Here is a 19,193-nt window from a genome sequence, read left to right as displayed (position 1 = left end):
CAGTAGAGGCTGCACTGGGGAGGAGGTGGATACAAACGCTGATGGGAGTCCAACACGCTATCGCAGTAATTGTTCTTGGCAGGCGGCCGTAGAGAGTCTATGCACTTTCAGCCACAAGGCTTATGCTATTTTTTTAACAGTAGATTGTCAAACTTTACCAATTTTGAACCTAAATCCCATTGGGCTGAAGTGAATAGATCATAATCGTTGCTGTCCGGAAGAAACCAGCTAACTCAATTTTTCCGCTTTTGCATTTTTTTCCCATAAATCACTGCTATTGAACACCCTTACGTCTGTGTGTTGATTCAAAATATATTTAACCAATTAAAAGCATTAAAAAGCGCTTCTGACAAAACCAGCTAACTCCATTGGATCCTCAAACTTTCTGCTAAACCAGCTAACTCCACCAAAGGTGGGTGGAGTTAGCTGGTTTTGCTGACTCCAGGCTCCACCCCCTTTTGACCTCCAACCTCATTGTGAGCTTGGAGGTCCATTCAGCTGTTCTTATCAATGAACATTTTGGGTTTCTACCGGACAGCAGAGATATAATGTATAGTGTGGTGGGACAAATTCCATATGTCTTCTGTGTATTTATCACATGAAATACGTAAGTAATAATAATAATACATTTTATTTACAGTACCATGCATTTTACATTTGAAACATATCTCAAAGTGCTACAGAGTAAAAACACTGGTATAAAAACAGCAATTGTACACAACGAGAAAAAAAACCTTAAAATGACATCGCTAAAAAGAATAGAAAAGATCAAAACACTGTATAGCTAAGAAAACCTGTCATCACAGGTGAGAGGCTGTGTCCAGGATTTAGAGGTATACGCACGTACCGCTTAACAACGTGTACGCCCGATGACACAGAACAACGCATTGAATCACAAGCATTTTGCTGGAGAAATACACAGTCATTTTTCGCCACAATGTATCATACTCTCCTCACATCAGAACAAAGGGATTTAGGTTTAACATTGTTGATGTTTACCAATAAAAGCAGTTGATTGTTCTCAACACGATGATCTCCCCCATTTAATATACTGTATGATCCCCTATTCCCTCAAGCAGCTAGTAACCAACAACAAAACACATGAACACTGCTGTGCAGCGACCTGCTTAACATAGTGACTCATTATTGTCTTTAATCAGATGCCAAACCAATACACACAGACCCATAGGCTCTCCATACATTGTTATGTGTTATTGTTTTGTTGAATGGCCTTCACCAGCGATTCTCTTTTTAATTTCAAGGATGCCCAGTTTGATATGCATTAGGCTTTGGACCCCCATATGAGTTTTAACTCTGGGATCCCAAATACACAGTCAAATCCAGTGTTAATTCAACTCAGAGTGCGCGCAAATAGAACCAAACAGACTTGTAAGGGTCCGTTTGGTTTCATTTGTACACCCTCTGAGTTACAGACCAATAATTATCAATTTTGGTTCCTAACTATCAATCTTTTAGCTGGGGACCCTGTGGAACTCCCTCAAGGACCGATTAGGGTCACCGGACCACATGTTGAGATCCAATGGCCGTTACTATTCTGTGATGAAAAACATCTGTTGATGGATGCAATCCAATTATAGTATGACCTTGTTGTGACCATGACTCTGCTAATGTGTTTAACAACACAGAATCAATAATAAAATGTAACTGAGGCTAAAACACTTGATATTTACTGATATTACATGGGATTTTTAAGCATTATTTCCGGTATTTCATGCTGAAGAATTCATGGCTGCATATTAATGCACGGTGGTGGTCAGACCCTTGGCTGTGAATTTACATCCATGGATTCACTTGAAGATTTAATTTGGAGGACCTTAACACTGGTTGACTGAGGGAAATCCATGGAGATCTTCTTAGTTCCTGTTGGCCAAGCTGATAGGCAAGGGGGAGATAAGAACACCTAAGGCCCCGCCATGATTAATGGTCTGGCGATGCTGCTATCTTAATGCAAACCAGCACACATGGTGGGAAATTATGCTCGCAATATGTCTGAAAGCAGTGTGTAACATTTCCACTGCAGCATTCCTGGACGTACTCTGCCTTCATTTGACATTGGACATGACATAACGAATATAATTTGACAAATCTTTGGCAGGTGTAGAACAAGAGTCAGGGATACGATGGGATGAGTTTTGACAGTGATCCCATAGAGCCTTTATAATATATTCTAAAGAGGAAAAAAGAGAGATCTGATTTAAATGCAAGCACACCAGCAAGCCATCCGGCACCTTGGAATTTCCATTCACCCAATATGAATGCCAGCATTCTTTGACCTTGACAGGTTTTTTTGCATGATAATTTATACAAATGTATGCTCCATGCTCTATTGCTGGAGTTTGTGTCAGCTTTTTGGTGGGAAGATCCTACTTTGAACTAGCCTGCCTCTCTCGCTCTCGCTCACGCTCTCTCTCTCTCTCTCTCTCTCTCTCTCTCCCTCGCTCTTTCTCGCTCTTTATCTCTCTTCTCCCCCTCCCCCCTCTCTCTCTTTCTCTCTCTCTCTCACACACACACACGCACACGCACACGTGCGCGTGTGTGTGCATGCGTGTGTGTCTGCTGGGGGGGCATCACCAGAAAACTGAAATTAAAGATTTGCAGTGGTTCACTGCATCTTTACTTAAATTACAGGCGTCCATGCATTATAAAGAGGGAGAGACCAGTTTAATGAAAATGTACACACTGTGGCAAATGGTTTTGTAATGCCCTGGTAATAAAGCATGGATGGGAGATGGGAGGGGTCGTGGTAATGCATTTTGGAGGGTAAACAGAGAGGGTAAACATTGCTGAGGTAAATAGTTTGGTTATGTGACCCTCTCATCAAAGCTAATGCCCTGCTGTGTAAATTTGCCAAGGTCTTTGTGCGTAATTGATTCGCATAAAGGATAATAAGCTGCATTTTGCGATAAGAGGATGGTTTGAGGACAATTTTGTTTGAGGACAAATTGCAATTTGATTCCATGCATGTCACGTACATGACAGAAGTCAGTAAAGTTTTGCAAAAGGGATGGGAGACAGTTATTTCCCCCAGTCAATACTGGGAATGACTACAGCCTATTTGTCTCAAGAATAATAACACAGTGCACCTGAAAACCTCACAGAATATAAATGAGCTGTGCTTTCAGCACGTGAATATTATTGATATGAAAGGGCAGCCTGTGTACTCCATGCTTGATGACTAAGTACCCTTACAATCAAACCCTTCAGGCATGTGGTACAATTCCCAGCAAGTCAGGTGCCCCCCGTCACCCTGCAGCATAATTAGCATGGGGTCATGCGTACAGTCATCCGGACTCACTTCCTGAATATTTCGGCAATCATGCAACCGTGTGCAACTCTCTATAGCAGTGGTTCTCAAACTTTTTCATGTCAAGGACCCCCAAAATGATGTTTCTTTTGGGCTGCGGACCCTCTGTCTCAATAAATATTTTTGTGCCAGGATTAAAAAAAATATAGCAGATTTACAGGCTCATAGTGCGGCACTCGCGCTATGAGCTTGTATCTGCTATTTTTGAATAGCCAAAGTATAAAATATGGTTAAAGTGGTTAAAATGATTGTGACGCCATATTAAATAGTTTTGCTGCGGACCCTCTGGTACCCCCCCAAGGACCGCTGGGGGTCCACGGACCCCACTTTGAGAACCAATGCTCTATAGTATGCCAAGTTCCATTATTTATCGTCCGAAGTATTCCATTAAAACTACTGTACAATCCGAGACTTATTTTAATCAATATAATATATTTTTTAACCATTCTCTATGGTAACATAGTCTGTAGCATAGACCATGTTAATACAAAATAACTAGTACATCTGCAGTGGTTGGAGGTTGTCTCCCTACTCGACCCTACTGTTGGTGCTACTGGTTGACTATGTCAATAACGTTTATTTGAAGCAGGATTGGACACTCGATAAATAGCTTTGAATGCAGCAGAAAAAGATAATATACAGGAAAGGAACTTGCACCTATAGTCTTCTTGTCATATACTCTGCTCACTGGAGGTACGTGCAGCCCCTCTGGGCACCCCTCCCTGCTGGAGATTACATCCGAGCACGTACCAAAGATTTTTGTGAGCAAAGACAAAAGCCCAAATAGAAGTCGTAGGAGCTTACAATGTACTGTATCTCGTTCCGAGGCTGCAGCGTTCAGACACACACACACACACACACACACACACACACACACACACACACACACACACACACACACACACACACACACACACACACACACACACACACACACACACACACACACACACACACACACACATACTGTACGCACACATACGCACAAAAACTCAGTCGGGCGCCATTCAACCAAACAATAACAGGGAGAAGAGAGGATATTCTTTCCAGTCATTTTAATTTGTTCCCAACAGCTACAGGAGGCCCACGGCAATAAAATGCCCGCTTAACACATCAGCGCGCGCCCCTCACAGCTCCTCCGCGTCTCTCTCTCTCTCTCTCTCCCTCCATCTATCCCTCCTTCCCTTCCTCCTTCCCTAAGTCAGCCCTCCGGCATTTGCATTTATAGTGGGTTGCCGAGGAGAAAATCCCACTATTCTTTAATTTGTTTTTTTGAGGCCTCCTGTCTATTACCTACAGTACGTCGACGTCTTCCAGGCCTACCCCTACCAAACGCTACCAAAACGTGAGTAGCCTGGAGTATAGGCGTACTCTCAGGCACTGCCAAACGTAAAACAGCAGCAATCAGTCGGCACAGTGGAGGGCTGGGCACCCAATTACCATGAGCCATTATGAAAAGGAGGACCAGGTAAAAAAAGGCTCTTTCTCTTCACTTCCTCTCTCTGCCTCCCTGTCCATCACGTCTCTCCCTGAAGCGGTACACCGCTGGTGTAATTACAATGACAGTGGAGCCCGCGGGGCATGTTTCTCTCTGAGGCAACCCCTGTGCCCTTCAAATTGTTTTATGACGAAGTAGTTGACATTAATTACACTCCTTCGACGAATGCTTAATGTTGGAACGGCTGCTGTGCATCCAGTGACCCAGAAAGTGGCTCCTCCTTGCTAATAAATGGACCTCATCCGCTAGTGTTTTTTATTGTACAATATGTGGCTCCCCAAAAAAAAGATGTGCAAGTGCTTGTCTTTCATGGGCAGCATAAAATGGTTCCTACATCATCCCAAAGGAAAAGCTTCTGTGATAACGGCGAGAACAAAGTGCAAACAAACAGGCAGAGACACACACACACACACACACACACACACACACACACACACACACACACACACACACACACACACACACACACACACACAAATGCACGCACACATGCACCCGTATACGTACACACTCGCACTCACCTACAAGCACATTCCTAAACAGATTGAGGTTGTTTGCAGAGCAGTCGGCGGTGGCTGGGAGTGATATGGCTCCAAGCTGATAAGCCAAGTGAATATACACATTCCTATTGTCTCTAATCCTCCACAGGTTTGACGATATGCCTGACAAACAGAAAACAATTTTGATATGTTTATCTGAAAAGGGCATGTGCACACACATGAATGCATGCATGCACAATACATCAAACATTCACACCTGGGAATGGACGTTGTGCGTGCGCACACACACACGCACACACTTGCACGCACACGTACATGTACTACAAACCACAGCTTCTGTGTTTACAGTGAACGCAGAAAACATTGGTATGCATAGTTTGGTGTCAGAATGCTACAGTATCTCTATGTTCCCAATTTAGCGTTGCTGATAACACAGACACAGGCCTACAGTAGTAGTGTATCTGTTAGAACATCTTAGTCTCAAATAGTGGAGGGGTTTTTCAGCACTTTTTACAGTTTAAAAATGACTGTTTACTGTCTGGACATTGTTTTATAATTTCAATCCTTCGTAACCCTCTCCCCACAAACACACATACAAAGCACAGCTCATTAGTACTTACCTCTGTGGACACATTGTTTTGTTCACCTGATTGGAGAGCCTCAGCTCCAATTAGTATTTTAGCAAGCTGACATTGCAAAAGAGACTCGCACAGTAGTAATTTCTACAAATACACCATTAGTAGCAATGAGGAAATGTCCATTCCTCATGTCGAGGGCTGTCTTTTCTTTTTTCAACATATCTGTAAGTTGGTATGCATGCTTTATGTAGTAACATCTAGATGTGGTTGTCTTGTTGTGAAAATAATTTGTGTGTGTGTGCGTGTGTGCTTGATGGGCTTGCGTGAGCGTTTGTGTGCTTGATGGGCTTGCGTGTGCATGCTTGCTGGCCGAGTGCGTGTGTGCGTGTCACAGGTGTATCAGGTATTACTTGAAAACTAGTTGCTCCAGTCTGTGCCTGCCTGCAGACTTTGTCCGCAATTTCCTTCCTCAAGCCCCACATCCACTAACAGTGGCATATCATTCCACTGACTTTGCCATCGAGAGGTCATGCTCCAATCCCCCCCCCCTACCCCCACCTTCATTAATTAAAAATGCAAAGCACTCTCACAACAGAGGAAAAAATATATAGTGTTCTGTTTGAACTCTGAGGTTGAATGTAAGGTCCATGGGGACAGAAAGACAGAAAGACAATGTGAAAAGCATAAAAACAACACCATTAGACCCTTTTTCATATGCAACAACAACATTAGACCCTTTTTCATATGCATGGCTGCATTCCCTGAGACCTCTGCCCACAGCAGCCTTTCTCGGTTCCGTGGCATTGTGAACTTCTAGCCAGCCACTATTCTTCTTCCATCTATCTCTCTCTGCTGACATTTCAGACAACTTTCGTGTTGCCTCGCAGCCAAGCACGAGGGTGCTCGGGGATGTCACCTCCTCAAAGCTAATTGCTGTGCCCTTCTCTTAAGGAAACACGCTCAGGAAATAAATAACTAATGTGCCCCTTTGGTACGCTCATTAGCGTAGCCCCCACCCCTGTTCCACTAACGTTCACCACCCCTTTCACTTGTCTGCTCTCCAAGCTACGCCTGAATCTGCCAGGTAGAAATCTTTGATAAAAAAAGCGTCCTTGGAAAAGTGCAGAGTAGTTGCAACCCATAAATGTACAAATGGTTTCCCACTGCAGATGCTGCAGCCTTTGTACTGTGTGCCCATATGGCTTGTTATTCTTCTGCTCTTCTCCGCTGTCTTTCAGTGTCTCTCGCTCTCTCTTCTTCCCCTGAATGATCAACCAAATGCTGATGATAAAGGGCCTCATCGCAATTCCTTTGAAGGTATTTTCTTACCCTGATCTGCTGCAGAACAAATGGTTTCAGTCAGCATGCATTGAGGGATCGCATCATTGTTTCTAGCAGTGTAGCGCTGGCAGCCATCGCAGCTCAATGTTTGCATTTACGGGGCAGCGAATCGCGGCGTTACCGGCTGGCAGTGGCATGCCACAGCCGTCACAATGCTTGTTGGAAGGGAAAATCTTTTTTTGTCAATGTATGATTCACTTAATCACATGAACAATATAGCGTCCCTCTTCTGGGGCAAACATTTGCCAAACATTGCTGATCTACTAAGCTCACAACGCATCGCAGCGCGTGCATTGTGAGCTTGTATATCGGCTATTTTCAGCGAATAGGTTTGGATTTGGAAATACTAGCGAACCTAGTATACATCCCTGTTGGACCCCGGTAAACTAAGTATATAGGGTTAAGTGGTTCCGCTAGTTCACGCATTATTGAAAATAGTAGTTTTCATAACACTGATACTAATCGGCTTAATGTTAATAGCATGATAATAAGCACTGTTGCCTTCTTTTTTTAGGGTCAGTCATTTAAATTCGAAAAAGCTATAGCATCATTCTGCCAGTGAAAAATGATGATGGAGCATGGCGTGATTACGTGTGCATCACATTACAGTAAATAAATGGATTCTGGAATCCATAGGCATCTAAATTTGCCCTGAAATTGGTTTCCATGAGAAATGGAAGAGGAGAGCGGGGTAGGCCCAGACTACACCCCGTATCACATCCATGGATATATCGCTCATCCATCCATAACTACATTTTATACCCAGGAGAGAAGTTGAGCAGATTGATTTTTGAAAATCATGAATCTCTAGTCTAAAAGCTGGTTTACTGAGCTTAATTTCTAGGCTGGGGGATATCTGGACATGCAGCGCTCATATCAGAACTGTTCATGTCTGCCTAAAGCCACAAATAATCAAAGGCTGTGTCATGAATAAAGCTCTGTAGATATTGCAGTTTCCAGGCTTTTCGTGCAGACAGAAAATATTTGACCATGTACTTTTGATACAATACAAACACAAGATATTTCTTTGTGAAGCTGTCCTGTCCTTATCCAACAGTAAGCTGTCCTTGGTCAATTGTGAGCCGTAGGATGTTGGACCGTTGCAGTTTAGTTCTCTACTCATGAATATGTATTGAGCTGTGGCCTCTGTGGGCGCTGCTTTCTCACTTGTATAATTTGATAAATAATGCTGTAAAAATGTCACTTCTTTATTAGTTGGCTCAAGATAACTTTATAGCTCTGTCCTGTCATAAAAAAAACAGTACAGCAGTATTTTTAGTTAAGCTCAGTGAAGTTTAACAAAGTGAAATGTCACCCTTTAAGTCACCACAAAGCGTAAAGATAAAAGAGTATTACATAAATTAGAGCACACTGGAGTTTGATTTTAAAAGTGCTGTTTTCCCTCAAAGCCGCTGTGTGTAGTGTGGATAGCGAGGTCCAACTGCAGACTCGTACACACATACACCCACACACACCCACACGCATGCGCACACGCACATGCACAAGCCTAAGATAACGTTTATTTCAGTTAATGACATGCCGGAGAGACATGAATATCCCTTAGTGTGAAATGACTCACTTTTGGAGCATATCGTCTCTGACTACATCAAGTAAACTATCGATTCCTTGAATGAGAAAATGTCTTCGTGATGAATTCTCTTGTTAGGGCCTGTCACTACAGACGGAATTAGTGTGCTCAGCCCCTGTAGGTAATCTGCACCGGGGTGGTGAGGAATGATCTGGAACCTTGATCTGGTTAAGGATACTGATTAGTTCATAGTTCGGAGGCCAGCATCGGCAGCCAACCTGTGATGGGTAGACCTGTATCAGCTTAGTCGGGATTTACCGTGTACATGATGAGGCCGAGCAGCCATTTCTTAACTTAATGGCCTGCCTCAGGTAATGGCGGGAAGCCTGAGCGTATCCCAAATTAATTTTGATTTCTGGGCCCGACTCAAACCTAATCAAGTTTCTCTGGAGTACTGTGCTTTGCTTTTATGGATTTCCTATGAGCTGCACGCACACACAAGCACACACAAGCACACACACACAAAATACACATGATGTTGTAACCTTTGAAAACACACTTTATGAAGGCCGCTTGCAACACACACACACACACACACACACACACACACACACACACACACACACACACACACACACACACACACACACACACACACACACACACACACACACACACACACACACACACACACACACACACACACTTGCCACTCGTTTTCATGTGAAATGCTGCCATGTCTGGCAGTCATTTACAGTCAAGGCCGATGAGGCCACTCTATGCATGCAATATGTGCTTTTGCTGCCAGCCTTCTTCAGTGCATCAAAAACACACAGTGGATTGAATTGTCAGGCTGGAGCCATTGGATGGCAACCCACACTAAGAGGAGATACGAATGCAGAGGAAAACACTAAAACAGCATCTAAAGTGTCTGCTAGGAATAGCCTCTATATCAAGGCAAGAACAGAGAGCCTATCCTGTAGATCGGTGATTCTCAACCGTTTGAATTTCAAAGACCCCAGTTTCATATGCATTAGGCTTTAAAAACAATATGTAATCTCTTGGACCCCAATCTCTACTGTAAATGCAAGCTACTCTCATGATGAAGTAGGGAATTAATTTACGAAAAAACATTAAAAGTTAAAATCTGGATATTAGGTTTCTGTCCGACAGACATAATTTGCTGCATGGTTCAGAGTTACAAACCCGCCAGTGTCCATTTGGTATCCTGTATCTTTAATAATTGATGTCTAGCATGATGGTACTCTTTGTCTGGGGTTGAGTTTGGTTCAGAACTCATTTGATGATGGTCCCAGAATAATCACCCATCAGTTGATGTAGAACTCACTTAGAATCAATTTAGTGCCAGTGTGCAGGACATACAGGAATTGTTTGTGGAAAATAAAGCTGCCACATGAAACGTAGGACAATAACAATTTACAAGGCATACAATGACAGGACAGTGACACTTTACAAGAAAGACAACAATGTTGAAATCACTCGCAGTGTACAAATGACAAAGTCAACTTCAATATCCGTCAATGGAAGCAGTACTGGGGGAGTTGGGAAAAGGTTTGATCTGTTGGATGGCAGGGGCGTTTCATTCTCTCTAATAAATGTTTTAACCATCCATGTGTTTCTATTATGTACTGTATATGCATATTGTGTTAACATGTGTATTCATTTAACTTCTGATTTGTTGTTGTCCGATGTTTCAACCTTTTCTTTTTTTGTTGTTATAATTAAAAGAAACACTATAAATTGTTAAAGCCACTTAAACTATATAAAACTGAATACTTTGTTGACCGGGGTCCCCCAGGGGTCTATACTTCCCTTCCTTTTCACCTATACTTGTTCCCCTTTCCTTACACCACACCTCTTTGCTGAAAATTGCTGATCTACAAGCACAATGTGTCGCAACATGACGCGTCGCAATACATTCAGCGCTTGTAGATCTATTTACGCCGAATGTTCGCCTGTTATGACAAGCCCATAAAAGGGACGCTAGGGTTCATGTGGTCAATTGAAGAAATAGGCAGTTTAAGTACTAGAGTACATCATCGCTGTCGGGCAGAAACCTCATATGTCCACATACTGTATAAACTTTTGTTGAAATGTGGAGATATGTCAAAATGTTATTTTTTTCCCCCCGTAAATTAATGCCCTATACTTTGTCATACTACAGTGTCACACAAAAGTAGCAAAAATAGCCTATCTACAAGCTCACAACGTGTCACAATGCAACGTGTTGTGAGCTTGTAAATCTGCAGTTTTTCTTCTTTTTATTAAACCTTTTTTGGTTTCTGTTTACATTTTAAAGTGAAAGGTCTGTCTGTTTTATATGTAACCAATTCATAAAAGTTTCCATTTACAGAAAAGTAACAGTTTTGGACATAAAAGGTTTCCACCCGACAGTGACGATATACACCTAACATAGAAAGGATCCATAATTCCCTGCCATTGTCAGAAAAAAAGTGTATATATTTATATAATATATTATTATTATATTCTCAAGCTGAATCATAAGAAGTGGGAGTTTCTCTGTTTGTACTGCTGCCTTTGTTGAACATCGGGAAGGTAAGTCATTGTGTAACTTCAGACAGGTAACTTAATGATGCTGCATGGGGAGCATTAGTCAGCCGTTGACAGCTAAGGCTAAAACCTCCCACACACAGCGAGGGAACGAGGTGGGCACAATTACGCCCTAGACAAACACTCATTTTGAGATAGTTCTCTCTCTCTTTCTCTCTCTTATTTTTCGGCATTCTCTCAAACACATGCTCTCCAGGTGGGGAGAGGAGGGGGGTTTAATGTCACGACCTTGCCTCATATTTTGCTTAAAAGAACCACTTAAGACAATGGCGCCCTGTGTACAACCTTATATTTATGCACATAATCATACACTCAGGCCACTCTAAGAGCTACCTGTCTAAAAATCATGGACCAATCTGCAAGAGCGATTAGGTATGCCTGAGTGAGTTTGCTTAACATTCTCCCATCTGTATGCAATGGTAATGTATGGAATAAGCAGGACTGGTAATGAGGCTCGAGACAGCCAAGGTTAACTTGCCACGGGACAAACAGTTCAGCACGGACCGAGGTCACAAAGGTCCAAGAGTTTGAACGGCTGTTGGGAATATTTTCTTTGATGCATAATAATAATAACTAGTCCATACCTGAGGATGTGAGCACTCAAAAGTATGCTGAAACAAAAAAGCACTTATACTTTAATGAGGGAGGGCACCCCGGCCCAAACGATCATGACAAATACATCTAACCCAGTGATTCTCAACCGGTGGGCCGGGAACCACTGGTGCGCCGTGAGGGTATTGCAAGTCGGCCCCCAAATAACTGGAAAAAGACTAAGATTTAAATGATTGATAATATAACATTAATATGAAAATATATACTATATAATTTCCACTGTTCAAAGCCGGAACACAATCAATTGAATGATCATAACATGTTCTGAAAATGCACACGGCCCACTCATCTGACCACTTAACGGCTCCCTCATCTGGCCCACGCCACCCATCTGACCACTTAACTCGGCTGACGTGTTAAGTGGTCAGATGGGTGGGCCGTGAACGCTTTTGAGATTTTCAAGTGGGCCCTAGCTGGTCCAGAATTACGAATACGAATTCAATGTCACTAAAAGTTTCATAGGGAAAACGCTGGAAGCGAGGGGGTCCAGAGAACAAAAAGCATGGCATCAGCAGGAAGAAGAGCATTGTGTCAGCCCTTTCCCTTGGAGAAGAGTATCTTTTAAACAGCTGCTCTCATTAATTGTTTCTAATAGCCTGGGTTTTGTTTTTGTTTACTCATTCATTTATTTTTTACTGTAGTCCCCTCCGCAGCGAGACAGAATAGCACCTGACAGGAATGTGTTAACCACTTATGCACGATACTTCATTGTACGAGGAATAGAACAAATAGCTAAACAAAGCTCACAATGTATTGCGATGTGCCGCATTGTAAGCTGGTAGACTCACTGTAAGCTGAGTAACATTTTGAAACTTTTGTAATATAAAAAAATACGTATATTGTTAGCTTCATAGCATAATTGCCTAACTCACTTTTTGGTCAAATTGTCATTTTTGTCTAGCTCTACTCTCCTTTTTTTAAAGATATTTTTTGGGGCTTTTTGTGCCTTTATTTTGACAGGACAGTAAGCTGACAGGAAATGGGGAGAGAGATGGGGGGGTGACACACAGCAAAGGTCGTCGGGATTGGGAGTCGAACTCACGACACGCTGCCAAGATGGATTACCAGCAAATGTGGTACACCTGGAACGCTAGGCCAGTGGACGCCCTAGCTGTACTCTCCTAACATTGCTTCATCATTGTGCCTTATTGCCTATGTCCTAAGCCAATCAGAATGCTTGTTACATTCCAAAATGACTTAGGTAGAAAGTGCTTTTATGTCAACATTTTGACTTAGGCAGAAATGGTTTTGAATGTAACAAGCATTCAGCAGGCTGAGGACATAGGCAGTAAGGCAGGGTGAATCAGCAGTGCACCCACGTGATGTTTTTAATTTATTTATAGCAGTGTTAGGGGAGTAGAGTTAGGCAGATATTAATAAAGGCAGATAAACATGACTTAGGCAAAATTAGTTTTTTACTTACAGCCTAAGTCATCTAGGTGATTTTAGATATTATTATTACTCTCCGCAGGAGAGTATTGTTTTCACTTTCTAAATATGACACACTGATTGGTCAAGCCTCACGTGACACGTGACAATACGGTGAAATACTGATAAATACATGGCGTCACTTTGACGGTGTCTATGGCACCGTCAAAGTGAGGTAAGACAGGAACCATCACGAAATGGCTGCATGGCTGATACATAATTGGCAGATAGGACAGATAGGACACTTATATAGACAGGAGGGATATGACACTTACACAGACGGATAGGACACTTACAGTACACAGACAGGACGGATAGGACACTTATACAGACAGGACGGATAGGACACTTATACAGACAGGACGGATAGGACACTTATACAGACAGGACGGATAGAACACTTACACAGACAGGACGGATAGGACACTTACATAGACAGGAGGGATATGACACTTACACAGACAGGACGGATAGGACACTTACAGTATACAGACAGGACGGATAGGACACTTACAGTATACAGACAGGACGGATAGGACACTTATACAGACAGGAGGGATAGGACACTTACACAGACAGGAGGGATAGGACACTTACATAGACAGGACGGATAGGACACTTATACAGACAAGACGGATAGGACACTTATACAGACAAGACGGATAGGACACTTATACAGACGGATAGGACACTTATACAGACAAAGTGAGGTAAGACAGGAACCATCACGAAATGGCTGCATGGCTGATACATAATTGGCAGATAGGACAGATAGGACTCTTATATGACACTTACACAGACGGATAGGACACTTACAGTACACAGACAGGACGGATAGGACACTTATACAGACAGGACGGATAGGACACTTATACAGACAGGACGGATAGGACACTTATACAGACAGGACGTGTAGAACGTGTAGAACACTTGTCTGTGTAGAACACTTACACAGACAGGACGGATAGGACACTTACATAGACAGGAGGGATATGACAGTATACAGACAGGTCTGGTAAGAGTGAGGTAAGACAGGAACAATCACGAAATGGTTGAGAAATGGCGGATACTGTAACAATTGGATAGGACACTTACACAGACAGGACGGATAGGACACTTACACAGACAGGACGGATAGGACACTTAAATAGACAGGACGGATAGGACACTTATACAGACAGGAGGGATAGGACACTTACAGTATACAGACAGGATGGATAGGACAGTTAGAACATAAGAATTAGAACATTCCCAACATTCCCAACACAAGTCTGGTAAGAGTGAGGTAAGACAGGAACAATCACGAAATGGTTGATAAATGGCGGATACTGTAACAATTGGATAGGACACTTACACAGACAGGACGGATAGGACACTTACACAGACAGGACGGATAGGACACTTACATAGACAGGACGGATAGGACACTTATACAGACAGGAGGGATAGGACACTTATACAGACAGGACGGATAGGACACTTATACAGATAGAACATTCCCAACATTCCCAACAGCGGAGAGTTGTGCTCCGAGGAGCACTTTTTCTAGTTACTCTCCGCAGGAGAGTTTTGTTTTCACTTTCTAAATATGACACACCGATTGGTCAAGCCTCACGTGACACGTGACAATACGGTGAAATACTGTATAAATACATGGCGTCACTTTGACGGTGTCTTTGACACCGTCAAAGTGAGGTAAGACAGGAACCATCACGAAATGGCTGCATGGCTGATACATAATTGGCAGATAGGACAGATAGGACACTTATATAGACAGGAGGGATATGACACTTACACAGACGGATAGGACACTTACAGTACACAGACAGGACGGATAGGACACTTATACAGACAGGACGGATAGGACACTTATACAGACAGGACGGATAGGACACTTACACAGACAGGACGGATAGGACACTTACACAGACAGGACGGATAGAACACTTACACAGACAGGACGGATAGGACACTTATACAGGAAGGAGGGATAGGACACTTACATAGACAGGACGGATAGGACACTTATACAGACGGATAGGACACTTATACAGACAGGACGGATCGGACACTTATACAGACAGGATGGATAGGACAGTTAGAACATAAGAATTAGAACATTCCCAACATTCCCAACACAAGTCTGGTAAGAGTGAGGTAAGACAGGAACAATCACGAAATGGTTGAGAAATGGCAGATACTGTAACAATTGGATAGGACACTTACACAGACAGGACGGATAGGACACTTACACAGACAGGACGGATAGGACACTTACATAGACAGGACGGATAGGACACTTATACAGACAGGAGGGATAGGACACTTATACAGACAGGACGGATAGGACACTTATACAGATAGAACATTCCCAACATTCCCAACAGCGGAGAGTTGTGCTCCGAGGAGCACTTTTTCTAGTTATTATTATTTTTAGTGATTTTGGTTTTGTCTCTCCTGAAAACCTTAAAAATATGAGTTAGGCAATTATGCTATTAGGCGATATCTGAAATCCTTATTTTGGCATCCCAAAATAGGGACACTAGGTTGAAAGTGGTTAAGTCTGTGTGTCTCCGTGAGACTCCACAGGTGGCCGCACATAAGGTACATTACTTGTTTTTGAGTTAACAACTTGACTTAAGTAGTGCAGTGCCACTTCGGGGCATGGCTGTTCGGCATGGAGTGGACTGATGGCTTGGCTCCACCCCATATTGCTGCTTGCAAGCGTTGTCGGGCGCGTGGATGATAGTTTGGCCCCCGTAAGTGCTGCTTGCAGTGACGTTGGGGACATTGTTATGGCGGCTTAAAGCTTTCCCAAGAATCTCTCATCCGAACGGCTTCACATCCGATCTGCACTCCCTGGGGTTCTCAGCAACACAAGTGTGTACACTTTAAGTGTAAAGTCGCCCACCTGCTGCAAGTTCCCCCCCCCCCCCCCCCCAAAGAAAGGGGGGAAAAAACAACATAGCCTACATATGGCAAATGGCATCATCAACTCATATCATCTTCATAATCTCTTATTATGACATTTTGGTATTAGAATTAGAATTTTCATTGAAGAGAATAACACTAAGTCCATCTTGGCTCAATGAACACTCTGAGTGTTCCCTCACCATTGCAGCTGGTTTGGGGTTTATGGGCTTCAACAGTCTTACAGTAAATATATGAGTCCTGTGCGCAAGGTATAGGTGCTCACGAACCAGGCTTGTTAGCAAGAAAATGCCATAGATCAATGTAACACTTTTATCATCGGACCAGGTTTTATGTTTACCCGGCAGCCTGACCTTCTCTTTTAACTCCTCCATTAGCCTTGGTCTTTAAGTCTTATTGAAGTAATACATTCCCCATTTCCTCTGATGCTGATGCAGCCAAAGCCAGGGTGGAAGGAACCAATATTAATTGAGAATCACAGCTCTCGCTCCCGCTGTACTCCCTTGGCTAGACCCAAGAACTGTGACTGGAGTGGACCCCCCCCCTTCTCTCTCTCTCTCTGTCTCTCTCCCTGGGCATCAGTCAGAGAAAGTAATATAGGGAATGACACATGAGCTGACCACATGCTGTGCAAGCTCGGCGGGATGGCGACGTAAGTCTTAAACCACTTACAGTACACCTTGATGGAGTGCAACAGACTTAACACAGCGCACAAAGGCTCACATTAGGATTATTGAGCGGAGTGACACGGGCAACTCTGACAACATAGTGTGTGGAGAGCCTCGTCTGCTGTCAGTTACAAAGAAGCGGACCCTTTGTGGTCTGTGATGTCCAAAGCACTGCCGTTGGCGTTTGGTGTTGTGAGTGTCAGTCGTTCACAGGAGGGGGCCGATCATTTCCAGCGCGTCTACACAGTCCCCGTATAGCTGCCCTTTTCAGCTACTGCTGAAATAAAGCTTAGCACTTTCAGAATACTGTTTGTTATAGTGTTTATTTTTGTGGATGAAGATGCAGCAAGTAGGTTTTGAACAATGTATTTATGTAAAAAAAACTTTTTTCTGTGGTGTGCTTAGGTTTTACTTTACTGCAGTTTTTTTTTATTTTGAAGTACAGTAATGTCCCTGGTGTTGTGAATTTGAGTCACATGTGTCCTGTTTGCCCCAGCCAATCCCAGTGTTGATTGTCTTTGAGTTTCACCTGTGTCTAGTTCGTTCCCTGTGTATATAAGCCTGTTTGCTGCTGTGTATTTGTCGGATCCTCTGTTTATTTAACCTGTGTGTGTAGTCAGTCCTGCCACCCTGAGTTTTGTGGAATGAAGAATAAAAACTTTGATTTCGATTTGGAGGTTGAGCTTATAAAGGTCCATTTGGTTCCATTGGTACACTCTCAGTGAGGCTTTACAGTGTAGATTGGTGTCCCAAACATTTGATCAAATGGGGGTCCGTGGCCTAATGCATGTAGAAAAAAAAGGTTTAGAATCAATGCTTTAGATGACCAAGCGTGGATGGGAACCATGTAGATGCAACCAGTTTCATAGTGGGGTGTGGGGAGCTGCAGCTCATTTGCATTTGCAGAGGGCAGGGGAATGCAAGAGAGCATAATCTGAATGGTATTTTCAGCAAACAACTTCAAAGACATGTTTTGGGGACCTCAGAGACCTATATTAACTTCTTGAAAAGGAGTATAATATGTGACCTTTAAAGCCAATCTTACTTTCTGTTTTTCTGCATAATTCCCTCACTGTACCACATATTGTTGCAGTTGGAAATCGTATGCCGTGCCACTATGACAACCAGGCAGACTTGTCGATTCCTACAAAGGGGATGTTGAAGATCAAGGTCAAATCCTTAATGTCCCGCAAGGGAAATTTGATTTGTAAAGTGAAAAAGAAGAGTGAAAGTGAGCACAGCAATGTCTCAGAGCCTAGTTTTGAAGTGAAGGACTACTCTCTTCCACTGATGAAATAAACTCAAATCCAAAATGGTAACCAACTAGGCTGACACATCCCACTGGATGATGGATGGTTATAATCATATGTCACTTTCAGCCAAACACTGTTTCAAAAGGCACTTAAAATGTTGAACATCGCACTCAATGTGCACTTTATTTGCCAAAATTGGTTCATGGTGGCTCCTGTAAACCTAATGAATCTGCCAGAGCGAAACCCATGTTAGTGATATAGTCTGGCCATGCCAGGCTATCTCTGGAAACAACACATACAGTAGAACTCACAACACTAACAGCTGAAAAACACTAAACAGCAGAGCTTTTAAAGACATGCATACGGTACCTACAGTAGATGGGTTTTGTTCATAGAACTAAATATTGGTATTCTCGTGATCCAGCAGTACTTGCTGTTCTGTTACAGATGTACTGTAACTCTAATTTGTAGTAATGGTTTGAGGTTTGTTAGTGTGTTTGCATTTGAAGCCCCCTAGTGGCTGATGTTTACAAGGTCTAAGAGCTGTGAGCTTTTATTTTGATGTGGTATTTTCAGTATCCCCTTGAGCAAAGTAATCAACTCAACCAAGATCAGGTCAGGTGTTACTCATGAACACACAGAACTTAGTAAGAATCAGTTGAATGCACAGCTACTGTACATGTCAGAAGTCCTCCAAGTGTATTACTTATATTTTGTTCTTTCCAAGAGCATCGTCGGTACCTTTGATACTTTGTGTTTGTAGAGATATCTTTACTGATATTTTGTGTGTGAATGAGCACATTTGTTGTTTGTTTAATTCAACTGCTTAACATTGAGTCACTGTGTATTGTATCTGTGTAGCGGCTGATTGTTGTTGTAGATTGTCTGTGTAGTGATTCTAGCCGTCAACATTCTTATTACATTTATGTTTATGAAGCA

This window comes from Gymnoscopelus microlampas (genome assembly GCF_963454915.1).
Source record: "Gymnoscopelus microlampas genome assembly, chromosome: 5".
Classification (NCBI taxonomy): domain Eukaryota; kingdom Metazoa; phylum Chordata; class Actinopteri; order Myctophiformes; family Myctophidae; genus Gymnoscopelus; species Gymnoscopelus microlampas.
This window is presented reverse-complemented; position numbering follows the sequence as displayed.